This window comes from Carassius gibelio, chromosome A19, assembly GCF_023724105.1.
Source record: "Carassius gibelio isolate Cgi1373 ecotype wild population from Czech Republic chromosome A19, carGib1.2-hapl.c, whole genome shotgun sequence".
Taxonomy (NCBI): domain Eukaryota; kingdom Metazoa; phylum Chordata; class Actinopteri; order Cypriniformes; family Cyprinidae; genus Carassius; species Carassius gibelio.
The window spans coordinates 1,572,453-1,584,700 of NC_068389.1; the positions used below are offsets into that span (position 1 = coordinate 1,572,453).

A 12,248-nucleotide genomic window follows, 5' to 3' on the forward strand; every position below is an offset into this window, starting at 1 on the left:
GTGCTTTAAGCTTTTGGAATTTTTTCACTTAGTATATAATAAATTTGGCAAAAAAAAGAGTCAATGCCCGATCTCTGAATATAAGCAGGTTTGCGCCAGGTTAGTACATGGATGGGAGACTGCCTGGGAATACCAGGTGCTTTAAATTTTTGGATATTTTTCACGAATTATATAATAATCTGGCAAAAAAAAAAAAAAAGAGTCAATGCCCGATCTCTGAATCTTAGCAGGTTTAGATCTGGTTAGTACTTGGATGAGAGACCGCCAAGGAATACCAGGTGCTTTAAGCTTTTGGAATTTTTTCACTTAGTATATAATAAATTTGGCAAAAAATAGAGTCAGTGCCCGATCTCTGAATATAAGCAGGTTTGGGCCAGGTTAGTACATGGATGGGAGACTGCCTGGGAATACCAGGTGCTTTAAATTTTTGGATATTTTTCACAAATTATATAATAATCTTGCAAAAAAAAAAAAAATAGAGTCAATGCCCGATCTCTGAATCTTAGCAGGTTTAGGTCTGGTTAGTACTTGGATGAGAGACCGCCTAGGAATACCAGGTGCTTTAAGCTTTTGGGGTTTCTTTCCTACTTTTATAATGTACTGGCGAGTAGATTGGCTGATCTTTAAATAGCCTTCTCTTTGCAGCAGTCTTCGCTTATGGCCATACCAGCCTGGCTATGCCCGATCTTGTCTGATCTCGTAAGCTAAGCAGGTTTGGGCCTGGTTAGTGCCTGGATGGGAGACCGCCTGGGAATACCAGGTACTCTAAGGTTTTTTGAAATTTTTCACTTAGTATATAATAATTTTGCCCAAAAATAGAGTCAATGCCCGATCTCTGAATATAAGCAGGTTTGCGCCAGGTTAGTACATGGATGGGAGACTGCCTGGGAATACCAGGTGCTTTTAAATGTTTGGATATTTTTCACGAATTATATAATAATCTTGCAAAAAAAAAAAAAAAAAAAAAAAAAGAGTCAATGCCCGATCTCTGAATCTTAGCAGGTTTAGGTCTGGTTATTACTTGGATGAGAGACCGCCAAGGAATACCAGGTGCTTTAAGCTTTTGGAATTTTTTCACTTAGTATATAATAAATTTGCCAAAAAATAGAGTCAATGCCCGATCTCTGAATATAAGCAGGTTTGGGCCAGGTTAGTACTTGGATGAGAGACCGCCTAGGAATACCAGGTGCTTTAAGCTTTTGGGGTTTCTTTCCTACTTTTATAATGTACTGGCGAGTAGATTGGCTGATCTTTAAATAGCCTTCTCTTTGCAGCAGTCTTCGCTTATGGCCATACCAGCCTGGCTATGCCTGATCTTGTCTGATCTCGTAAGCTAAGCAGGTTTGGGCCTGGTTAGTGCCTGGATGGGAGACCGCCTGGGAATGCCAGGTACTGTAAGCTTTTTTGAAATTTTTCACTTAGTATATAATAATTTTGCCAAAAAATAGAGTCAATGCCCGATCTCTGAATATAAGCAGGTTTGCGCCAGTTTAGTACATGGATGGGAGACTGCCTGGGAATACCAGGTGCTTTAAATGTTTGGATATTTTTCACGAATTATATAATAATCTTGCAAAAAAAAAAAAATAGAGTCAATGCCCGATCTCTGAATCTTAGCAGGTTTAGGTCTGGTTAGTACTTGGATGAGAGACCGCCAAGGAATACCAGGTGCTTTAAGCTTTTGGAATTTTTTCACTTAGTATATAATAAATTTGGCAAAAAATAGAGTCAATGCCCGATCTCTGAATATAAGCAGGTTTGGGCCAGGTTAGTACATGGATGGGAGACTGCCTGGGAATACCAGGTGCTTTAAATTTTTGGATATTTTTCACGAATTATATAATAATCTTGCAAAAAAAAAAAAAAAAAGAAGAAGTCAATGCCCGATCTCTGAATCTTAGCAGGTTAAGGTCTGGTTAGTAATTGAATGATAGACCGCCAAGGAATACCAGGTGCTTTAAGCTTTTGGAATTTTTTCACTTAGTATATAATAAATTTGCCAAAAAATAGAGTCAATGCCCGATCTCTGAATATAAGCAGGTTTGGGCCAGGTTAGTACTTGGATGAGAGACCGCCTAGGAATACCAGGTGCTTTAAGCTTTTGGGGTTTCTTTCCTACTTTTATAATGTACTGGCGAGTAGATTGGCTGATCTTTAAATAGCCTTCTCTTTGCAGCAGTCTTCGCTTATGGCCATACCAGCCTGGCTATGCCCGATCTTGTCTGATCTCGTAAGCTAAGCAGGTTTGGGCCTGGTTAGTGCCTGGATGGGAGACCGCCTGGGAATACCAGGTACTGTAAGCTTTTTTGAAATTTTTCACTTAGTATATAATAATTTTGCCAAAAAATAGAGTCAATGCCCGATCTCTGAATCTTAGCAGGTTTAAGTCTGGTTAGTACTTGGATGAGAGACCGCCAAGGAATACCAGGTGCTTTAAGCTTTTGGAATTTTTTCACTTAGTATATAATAAATTTGGCAAAAAATAGAGTCAATGCCCGATCTCTGAATATAAGCAGGTTTGAGCCAGGTTAGTACATGGATGGGAGACTGCCTGGGAATACCAGGTGCTTTAAATTTTTGGATATTTTTTACGAATTATATAATAATCTTGCAAAAAAAAAAAAAAAAGAAGAAGTCAATGCCCGATCTCTGAATCTTAGCAGGTTAAGGTCTGGTTAGTAATTGAATGATAGACCGCCAAGGAATATCAGGTGCTTTAAGCTTTTGGAATTTTTTCACTTAGTATATAATAAATTTGCCAAAAAATAGAGTCAATGCCCGATCTCTGAATATAAGCAGGTTTGGGCCAGGTTAGTACTTGGATGAGAGACCGCCTAGGAATACCAGGTGCTTTAAGCTTTTGGGGTTTCTTTCCTACTTTTATAATGTACTGGCGAGTAGATTGGCTGATCTTTAAATAGCCTTCTCTTTGCAGCAGTCTTCGCTTACGGCCATACCAACCTGAGGGCGCTAGAGAGCTACAGGAAGTGTTGGCTGCAGTTTGGAGAGGAAGGCTCTCCTCCATTTTGTTTTTTCTGTTAGTGTTTGTTTTGAGAGTTGTTTTTGGACTTTAGTTTATTTTTTGTGTAGTTTTTCAGTTTTAAACCACCTAACAGCGGCATCTTGCTGGCTGGAGGGTGGTTAATTTTTTGTTTGTGTTTTGTACAATGGACAGATTATTGGCAAACGACACTGGAATGGCTGGAGAGACACGCATGGCAAACGACACTGGACTGGCTGGAGAGACACGCATGGCAAACGACACTGGACTGGCTGGAGAGAGACGCATGGCAAGCAACACTGGACTGGAGTATCGACAACGAGCAGGACACGGTAAAAATCAAGATGCAAGAGATAAATTTGGTGAAAGGAGATACTTAAAGGAGGCAACTGTGATTGTGAATGTGGAGAATTTAAGTGAGCTGAGGGCTGTGGATATTATCAAAGCGGTGACTGACAAATATGGATATGGGGAAATCTTGGCACTAAGGCCAAGACAAGGAAAAGAATACGAGCTCACAATGGAAAAAGAAGAAACTTGTGATAAGCTGACTGAGGGATTGTTAATAAATGGAGTGAACTGTGAGATAAAAAAACTTCAAAACAGAGATTATGTTGTCTCTTTCATGCATCTGCCCGTCTACCTTGCTGATGAAGAGATTTTAAATAAACTGGAGGTTTGGGGGGTTTCCCCAATTTCAAAAATAAAGCGGCGTGTATATCCGGGCACCAGCATTGAGGATGGGACAAGATATGTAAAGGCGCGGTTCCCGAAGGAGGTGGCCTCCCTCCCTTACAGCACAAAAATAGAGACGGCAGAGGGTCCACAATATTTTCGGGTGATGCACAGCCATCAGGTGAAGACTTGTCGGCTGTGCATGAGCCCAGACCATGTGGTGAAGGACTGCCCAGAGTTCACGTGCCATAAATGCGAGGAGAGAGGCCACTTCGCAAGAAATTGCAACGCTGTGACGTGCCCGGATTGCAATTTGGTTTTAAATAAGTGTGAGTGTTGGATGCAGGGTGAGGAGGAGGAGCAGCAGGTGGGCGGGCAGGTGCATGAAAGAGACAACGAGCAGCGAGACGATGGAGAAAGAGTTCGAGGTGAAGGACTGGAATTAATTAAGGATATGGAACAACAGAAAGAGTGTAACGAACCCATCATACAAACACAACAGGAGGGGGGAATTTGGACACAGATGGATTTGACTGACAGCTTGAAAAATGCTTTGGATACTATGGAACTGGATGATGAAAGGAATAAAGTATTGAGTGATGCACAACAGGAGGGAATTTTATGTACACCGATGGATGTGACGGACAGTGTGCAAAAGGAGATGGACGCAGTAGAAATTAATGATGCTACAAAAGAGTGTGAACAAGGACAAGAAAATGAGGAGACGCAGGGGAAATCATCAAAAAGAAGAAGATCTGTGAAGGTAATACCCAATTTAGATACTGCAAGAAAAAGAGTGCTTAAAGAAGATGGTTTTGAATGTACAAATAAGTATGAGTTGCTAAAGGGTTTGGAGGAGATGGACTGAGTTTATGGGTTTTATGCATATTTCTATATGTTTTATGCTGTTAAGAATAGTGACTTTTAATGCTAGAGGGCTGTCAGACATGGGAAAATTTGAAAAAGTGAAAGAAATGTGTAAAGGAGAAGATGTGATTTTATTACAAGAAACTAACTGGAGGGAAGAGTACATGACTGAAATAAGGAAAAGTTGGAGCGGAGAGATTTTATATAACAATGGTGATGGGAGGCTGGGAAGAGGAGTTGCAGTTTTAATAAAAGAAAACAGTGGTGTATCGTGTAAAACAATATATAATGACATGGATGGGAAATGTATTGCGGTTGAAATGGAGTATGAGGAGAAAAAAGTTATTTTAGTTAATATTCATGCACCAACAGTAGAGAATGAAAAAAAGGAATATTTTAATGTATTAAGAGAATTTTTAAAGAAACATAAAGAAGTTATTATGATGGGTGATTTTACAGTTTTCAGTAAATTAGAAATGGGAGAGGGAATGGTTTTTAAAAATGATAAAGGAAGAAAAGAACTGAAATTATTAATGGAAGAAAATAATATAATTGATGTATGGAGAGAAAGAAACGAAAAAAAGAAAGAATATTCAAGGAGGCATTTTAGTGGGTAATTTTATGTGTAAGACTAGGATTGATTTTATTTTATGTACAAGGAACATTGAAGGATTTATCGGTAATATTAAATATGAAGAATCAAGCTTAAGTGACCATAAACCAATTTTTATGCAAATAGACTGGAGTTCAGTGAAGAAAGGGCCGGGGGTATGGGTTTTAAATGTAGAGGTTTTGAAGAATGAGGACTATGTGTTAAGTATTAAAGAAATTATTGAAAAAGAAAAGGAGAATGGAATGTACGGCGAAGATAAAAGGATATGGTGGGAAAATGTTAAATATTTAGTTAAAAAATTCACAATAAAGTACAGTAAATTAATACAGAGAAGTAAGAGGAAGAAGGAGAGAGAAATAAGAGAAAAATTGGAAAAAGAATTAAATGAGAATGGGAAAGATATACAAAAAATAAAAGAATTGGAGGGAATATTGAAAGAAATGGAAGAGGAAAAATATGAAGGCGCAAGACTAAGAAGTAAAGCTAAATATACTGTGGAGGGTGAAAAATGTACAAAGTTTTTTTTTGATTTAGAAAAAATAAGAGGGAAGGCTGGTATGATTAAAGAAATAAGAGGGAAAAATGGTGTAGTTGTGGAAACTAATGAGGAAATATTAAAAGAAATAAAGGCATACTATGAAAACCTGTTTAGTACTGAGGGGGTGGGGGAAGAAGAGAAACTGGAGTTACTGAGGCAAATAAAAACAACAGTAGGAGAACTAGACAAAAAAGAGTGTGATGAAGAGATTAGAGAAGAAGAGATTAAAAGAGCAATAAGTGAATTAAACAAAAAGAAAAGTCCAGGTGTAGATGGTTTGGGGAGTGAATTTTATATAGTTTTTAAAGATTTTTTAACTAGCATTTTAAAAGAAGTATATGTAGAGGTGTTTAAGAAAGGAGAATTAAATCAAAGAATGGGAATGGGTTTAATGAAATTGATATACAAGAGAAAAGGAGAGAAGACAGATTTAAAGAACTATAGACCGATTACAATGCTAAATACTGATTTAAAGATTTTATCTAAAATTTTAGCCAACAGATTGAAAGAAGTCATGCCGAGTATAATTAAAACTAACCAAGTGTATGGAGTGAAAGGGAGAGACATAGCAGATACAACTATTAGTATAAAGGATATGATAAGATACATACATGATAGCAATAAAGATGGGTTTATTATCAGTTTAGATTTTGAGAAAGCTTTTGACAGGGTGGAGCATGGTTTTTTATTTGATATTTTAAAAAGTTTTGGTTTTGGAGAGAATTGTATGAAATGGATTAGGATTTTATACAAAGGCGCAATATCAAAAATTAAATGTAATGGGTTTTTGACACAGTGTTTTAAAATTACTAGATCGATAAGACAAGGATGTCCGTTGTCAGCTCTTTTATATTCTTTAGTTGCAGAACCTTTGGGATTGGCTGTAAAACATGGAGAGGGGATAAAAGGCATAGGCATCGAGGGAGGGGAAAGTAACATTTTTCAGTACGCGGATGACACAACATTATTGTTAAAGGATCTGAAGAGTGTGGAAAATGCAATTAAAATTGTACAAAAGTATTGTAGGGGATCAGGAGCTAAAGTAAATGAGGACAAAACGCTGTATATGAGATTTGGAGGGGCACCGGTTTTAACAGAACATTTTACCTTTAAGGAAACTAAAGAAATGAAGATTTTAGGTGTTTTAATGGGGAGGGATGAAAAGAAAGCAGATGAAACTATGTGGGAAGAAGCTTTAGGAGGGATTGAAAGAAAATTGAATTTTTGGAGAATGAGAACATTAACTTTGAAAGGGAAGGTTTTAGTTCGAAATTGTGGTATATTTTATATGTGTCATCTATGCCGTTGTGGGTAGAAAAAAGGCTGAAAAAATGTTTTTTAGATTTTTTATGGGAAGGGAAGCCACCAAGAATAGCATACAACACTTTAATAGGAGCAGTGAAGAAGGGAGGACTGGGGTTAATGGATGTGGAGCAAAGAAAGAACAGCTTGAGAGTGAAAATAATAAAAAAGTACTTGGATGAAGAAAACGAAGTGGCATGGAAGAGAACAATGGGGCATTTTTTAAGTAAGTGTAGTAATTTTAATTTGGGGGACAACATTTTATGGATGAAAGTTAAAAAATGGATGACGGAGGGGCTGCCAGATTTTTATAAAGAACTGATGGGGGCATGGGGCAAATTTTTAACGAATGTGCATTTTAAGCCACAAGGCAGAGAGAGCATTTTAAATCAGCCTTTATTCTTAAACAACGGCATTTTAAGTCAAGGGAAGGAGGTTTTTTTTAAGAAGTGGTGGGATGTGGGAATCACGAAAGTCAGAGATGTTTTATATGAATTCAAAGAGGGGTTTTTACCAGTGCAATACATTGTGGATGTGATGGAGGAGGCAAAGGAGGATTATAGCAGACGAGAGATAACAAACAAGTATGACGTAATTAAGAATGCAATACCTCAAGAGTGGATAAACAGAATTGACAACATGGAAGAAGAGAAACCTGGGAAAGATGTGTATGTGAGGCTAGGGGAAAAACTGTGTGCTTTTAATGAATGTACTGTAAAAATGTTTTATTGTGTTTTTAGAGATACTGTTTTTAAGAAACCTGTTGTAAACGAATACTGGATATGGTTGTTCAATGATGTAAAAGAAGAGAATATATGGGGGAACATGAATGGTAAAATTGTACAGACGAAACTGGAGAATATGGAGTATTTTATCAGGAACAAAGCAGTATTCACAGATGTGATTTTAAACAAAATTGGGATGGAGGAAAGTGCCACATGTAAAGTATGCCAAGATGCAGATGAAGGGTTTTTACACTTGTTTTTATATTGTGATGAGCTGAAAGTTTTTAATGAGAGATGTAAAAACATGATTTTAATTTTGAGAGGAGTTGAAATTGGGGAATTTGAGTGGGAAAAGGTGTTCATGTTGGGAATTAATGAAAATTGTAAAAACAAGAAGATCATTAATTTACTTGTGATGTTGATGAAAAGTGCGGTATGGGAAAGAAGAGTAGTGGTGAAAAAAGAAAATGTTTTAATTGATGTGTGGGGAATGTTTAGGAGAAAAGTTGAGAAATATGTTGAATGTCTGCTTTATTACTTTAAGTTGGAGGGAACAATGAATCTTTTTAATTATGTTTTTACTCAGGAGGTCTTAAAGATTTTAAATGACCTGGGGATGGAATTGTCATTTTTAAAAGATTAAACAATGGAATGAGTGTTTTTTAGTTATAATTTGTAAGATGTCTGACAGCCCAAAACTTTAGGATTGTCTATGTTAAAGAAAGCATATTATGTACCTTTGTATGTTAATATTTGATATGTATGTTTGAATTGAACAATTTATTTAATAAAAAAAAAGGCTAAAAAAAAAAAAAAAAAAAAAAAAAAAAGGCTATGCCCGATCTTGTCTGATCTCGTAAGCTAAGCAGGTTTGGGCCTGGTTAGTGCCTGGATGGGAGACCGCCTGGGAATGCCAGGTACTGTAAGCTTTTTTGAAATTTTTCACTTAGTATATAATAATTTTGCCAAAAAATTAGAGTCAATGCCCGATCTCTGAATATAAGCAGGTTTGCGCCAGGTTAGTACATGGATGGGAGACTGCCTGGGAATACCAGGTGCTTTAAATTTTTGGATATTTTTCACGAATTATATAATAATCTGGCAAAAAAAAAAAAAAAAAGAGTCAATGCCCGATCACTGAATTTTAGCAGGTTTAGGTCTAGTTAGTACTTGGATGAGAGACCGCCAAGGAATACCAGGTGCTTTAAGTTTTTGGAATTTTTTCACTTAGTATATAATAAATTTGGCAAAAAATAGAGTCAATGCCCGATCTCTGAATATAAGCAGGTTTGCGCCAGGTTAGTACATGGATGGGAGACTGCCTGGGAATACCAGGTGCTTTAAATTTTTGGATATTTTTCACGAATTATATAATAATCTGGCAAAAAAAAAAAAAAAAAAAAGAGTCAATGCCCGATCTCTGAATCTTAGCAGGTTTAGATCTGGTTAGTACTTGGATGAGAGACCGCCAAGGAATACCAGGTGCTTTAAGCTTTTGGAATTTTTTCACTTAGTATATAATAAATTTGGCAAAAAATAGAGTCAGTGCCCGATCTCTGAATATAAGCAGGTTTGGGCCAGGTTAGTACATGGATGGGAGACTGCCTGGGAATACCAGGTGCTTTAAATTTTTGGATATTTTTCACAAATTATATAATAATCTTGCAAAAAAAAAAAAAAAAAAAAATAGAGTCAATGCCCGATCTCTGAATCTTAGCAGGTTTAGGTCTGGTTAGTACTTGGATGAGAGACCGCCTAGGAATACCAGGTGCTTTAAGCTTTTGGGGTTTCTTTCCTACTTTTATAATGTACTGGCGAGTAGATTGGCTGATCTTTAAATAGCCTTCTCTTTGCAGCAGTCTTCGCTTATGGCCATACCAGCCTGGCTATGCCCGATCTTGTCTGATCTCGTAAGCTAAGCAGGTTTGGGCCTGGTTAGTGCCTGGATGGGAGACCGCCTGGGAATGCCAGGTACTGTAAGCTTTTTTGAAATTTTTCACTTAGTATATAATAATTTTGCCAAAAAATAGAGTCAATGCCCGATCTCTGAATATAAGCAGGTTTGCGCCAGTTTAGTACATGGATGGGAGACTGCCTGGGAATACCAGGTGCTTTAAATGTTTGGATATTTTTCACGAATTATATAATAATCTTGCAAAAAAAAAAAAAAGAGTCAATGCCCGATCTCTGAATCTTAGCAGGTTTAGGTCTGGTTAGTACTTGGATGAGAGACCGCCAAGGAATACCAGGTGCTTTAAGCTTTTGGAATTTTTTCACTTAGTATATAATAAATTTGGCAAAAAATAGAGTCAATGCCCGATCTCTGAATATAAGCAGGTTTGCGCCAGGTTAGTACATGGATGGGAGACTGCCTGGGAATACCAGGTGCTTTAAATTTTTGGATATTTTTCACGAATTATATAATAATCTGGCAAAAAAAATAAATAAAGAGTCAATGCCCGATCTCTGAATCTTAGCAGGTTTAGGTCTGGTTAGTACTTGGTTGAAAGACCGCCTAGGAATACCAGGTGCTTAAAGCTTTTGGAATTTTTTCACTTAGTATATAATAAATTTGGCAAAAAATAGAGTCAATGCCCGATCTCTGAATATAAGTAGGTTTGGGCCAGGTTAGTACATGGATGGGAGACTGCCTGGGAATACCAGGTGCTTTAAATTTTTGGATATTTTTCACGAATTATATAATAATCTTGCAAAAAAAAAAAAAAAGAAGAAGTCAATGCCCGATCTCTGAATCTTAGCAGGTTAAGGTCTGGTTAGTACTTGAATGATAGACCGCCAAGGAATACCAGGTGCTTTAAGCTTTTGGAATTTTTTCACTTAGTATATAATAAATTTGGCAAAAAATAGAGTCAATGCCCGATCTCTGAATATAAGCAGGTTTGGGCCAGGTTAGTACTTGGATGAGAGACCGCCTAGGAATACCAGGTGCTTTAAGCTTTTGGGGTTTCTTTCCTACTTTTATAATGTACTGGCGAGTAGATTGGCTGATCTTTAAATAGCCTTCTCTTTGCAGCAGTCTTCGCTTATGGCCATACCAGCCTGGCTATGCCCGATCTTTTCTGATCTCGTAAGCTAAGCAGGTTTGGGCCTGGTTAGTGCCTGGATGGGAGACCGCCTGGGAATGCCAGGTACTGTAAGCTTTTTTGAAATTTTTCACTTAGTATATAATAATTTTGCCAAAAAATTAGAGTCAATGCCCGATCTCTGAATATAAGCAGGTTTGCGCCAGGTTAGTACATGGATGGGAGACTGCCTGGGAATACCAGGTGCTTTAAATGTTTGGATATTTTTCACGAATTATATAATAATCTTGCAAAAAAAAAAAAAGAGTCAATGCCCGATCTCTGAATTTTAGCAGGTTTAGGTCTGGTTAGTACTTGGATGAGAGACCGCCAAGGAATACCAGGTGCTTTAAGCTTTTGGAATTTTTTCACTTAGTATATAATAAATTTGGCAAAAAATAGAGTCAATGCCTGATCTCTGAATATAAGCAGGTTTGGGCCAGGTTAGTACATGGATGGGAGACTGCCTGGGAATACCAGGTGCTTTAAATGTTTGGATATTTTTCACGAATTATATAATAATCTTGCAAAAAAAAAAAAAGAGTCAATGCCCGATCTCTGAATTTTAGCAGGTTTAGGTCTGGTTAGTGCCTGGATGGGAGACCGACTGAGAATGCCAGGTACTCTAAGCTATTTTGAAATTTTTCACTTAGTATATAATAATTTTGCCAAAAAATAGAGTCAATGCCCGATCTCTGAATATAAGCAGGTTTGCGCCAGGTTAGTACATGGATGGGAGACTGCCTGGGAATACCAGGTGCTTTAAATTTTTGGATATTTTTCACGAATTATATAATAATCTGGCAAAAAAAAAAAAAAAAGAGTCAATGCCCGATCTCTGAATGTTAGCAGGTTTAGATCTGGTTAGTACTTGGATGAGAGACCGCCAAGCAATACCAGGTGCTTTAAGCTTTTGGAATTTTTTCACTTAGTATATAATAAATTTGGCAAAAAATAGAGTCAGTGCCCGATCTCTGAATATAAGCAGGTTTGGGCCAGGTTAGTACATGGATGGGAGACTGCCTGGGAATACCAGGTGCTTTAAATTTTTGGATATTTTTCACAAATTATATAATAATCTTGCAAAAAAAAAAAAAAATAGAGTCAATGCCCGATCTCTGAATCTTAGCAGGTTTAGGTCTGGTTAGTACTTGGATGAGAGACCGCCTAGGAATACCAGGTGCTTTAAGCTTTTGGGGTTTCTTTCCTACTTTTATAATGTACTGGCGAGTAGATTGGCTGATCTTTAAATAGCCTTCTCTTTGCAGCAGTCTTCGCTTATGGCCATACCAGCCTGGCTATGCCCGATCTTGTCTGATCTCGTAAGCTAAGCAGGTTTGGGCCTGGTTAGTGCCTGGATGGGAGACCGCCTGGGAATACCAGGTACTCTAAGCTTTTTTGAAATTTTTCACTTAGTATATAATAATTTTGCCAAAAAATAGAG

At 37.3% G+C, this 12,248-nt stretch overlaps 6 pseudogenes; all 6 read left to right on the plus strand.

The window, feature by feature from the left end:
• The first annotated feature begins 653 nt into the window (after positions 1–653).
• Positions 654–772, plus strand: LOC127937271 (uncharacterized; annotated as a pseudogene).
• Positions 773–1,282: 510 nt separating this feature from the next.
• LOC127936757 (uncharacterized) lies at positions 1,283–1,401 on the plus strand (annotated as a pseudogene).
• Positions 1,402–2,184: 783 nt separating this feature from the next.
• Positions 2,185–2,303, plus strand: LOC127937881 (uncharacterized; annotated as a pseudogene).
• Positions 2,304–9,585: 7,282 nt separating this feature from the next.
• Positions 9,586–9,704, plus strand: LOC127936238 (uncharacterized; annotated as a pseudogene).
• Positions 9,705–10,763: 1,059 nt separating this feature from the next.
• LOC127936360 (uncharacterized) lies at positions 10,764–10,882 on the plus strand (annotated as a pseudogene).
• Positions 10,883–12,080: 1,198 nt separating this feature from the next.
• LOC127936581 (uncharacterized) lies at positions 12,081–12,199 on the plus strand (annotated as a pseudogene).
• The last annotated feature ends 49 nt before the right edge of the window (positions 12,200–12,248 follow it).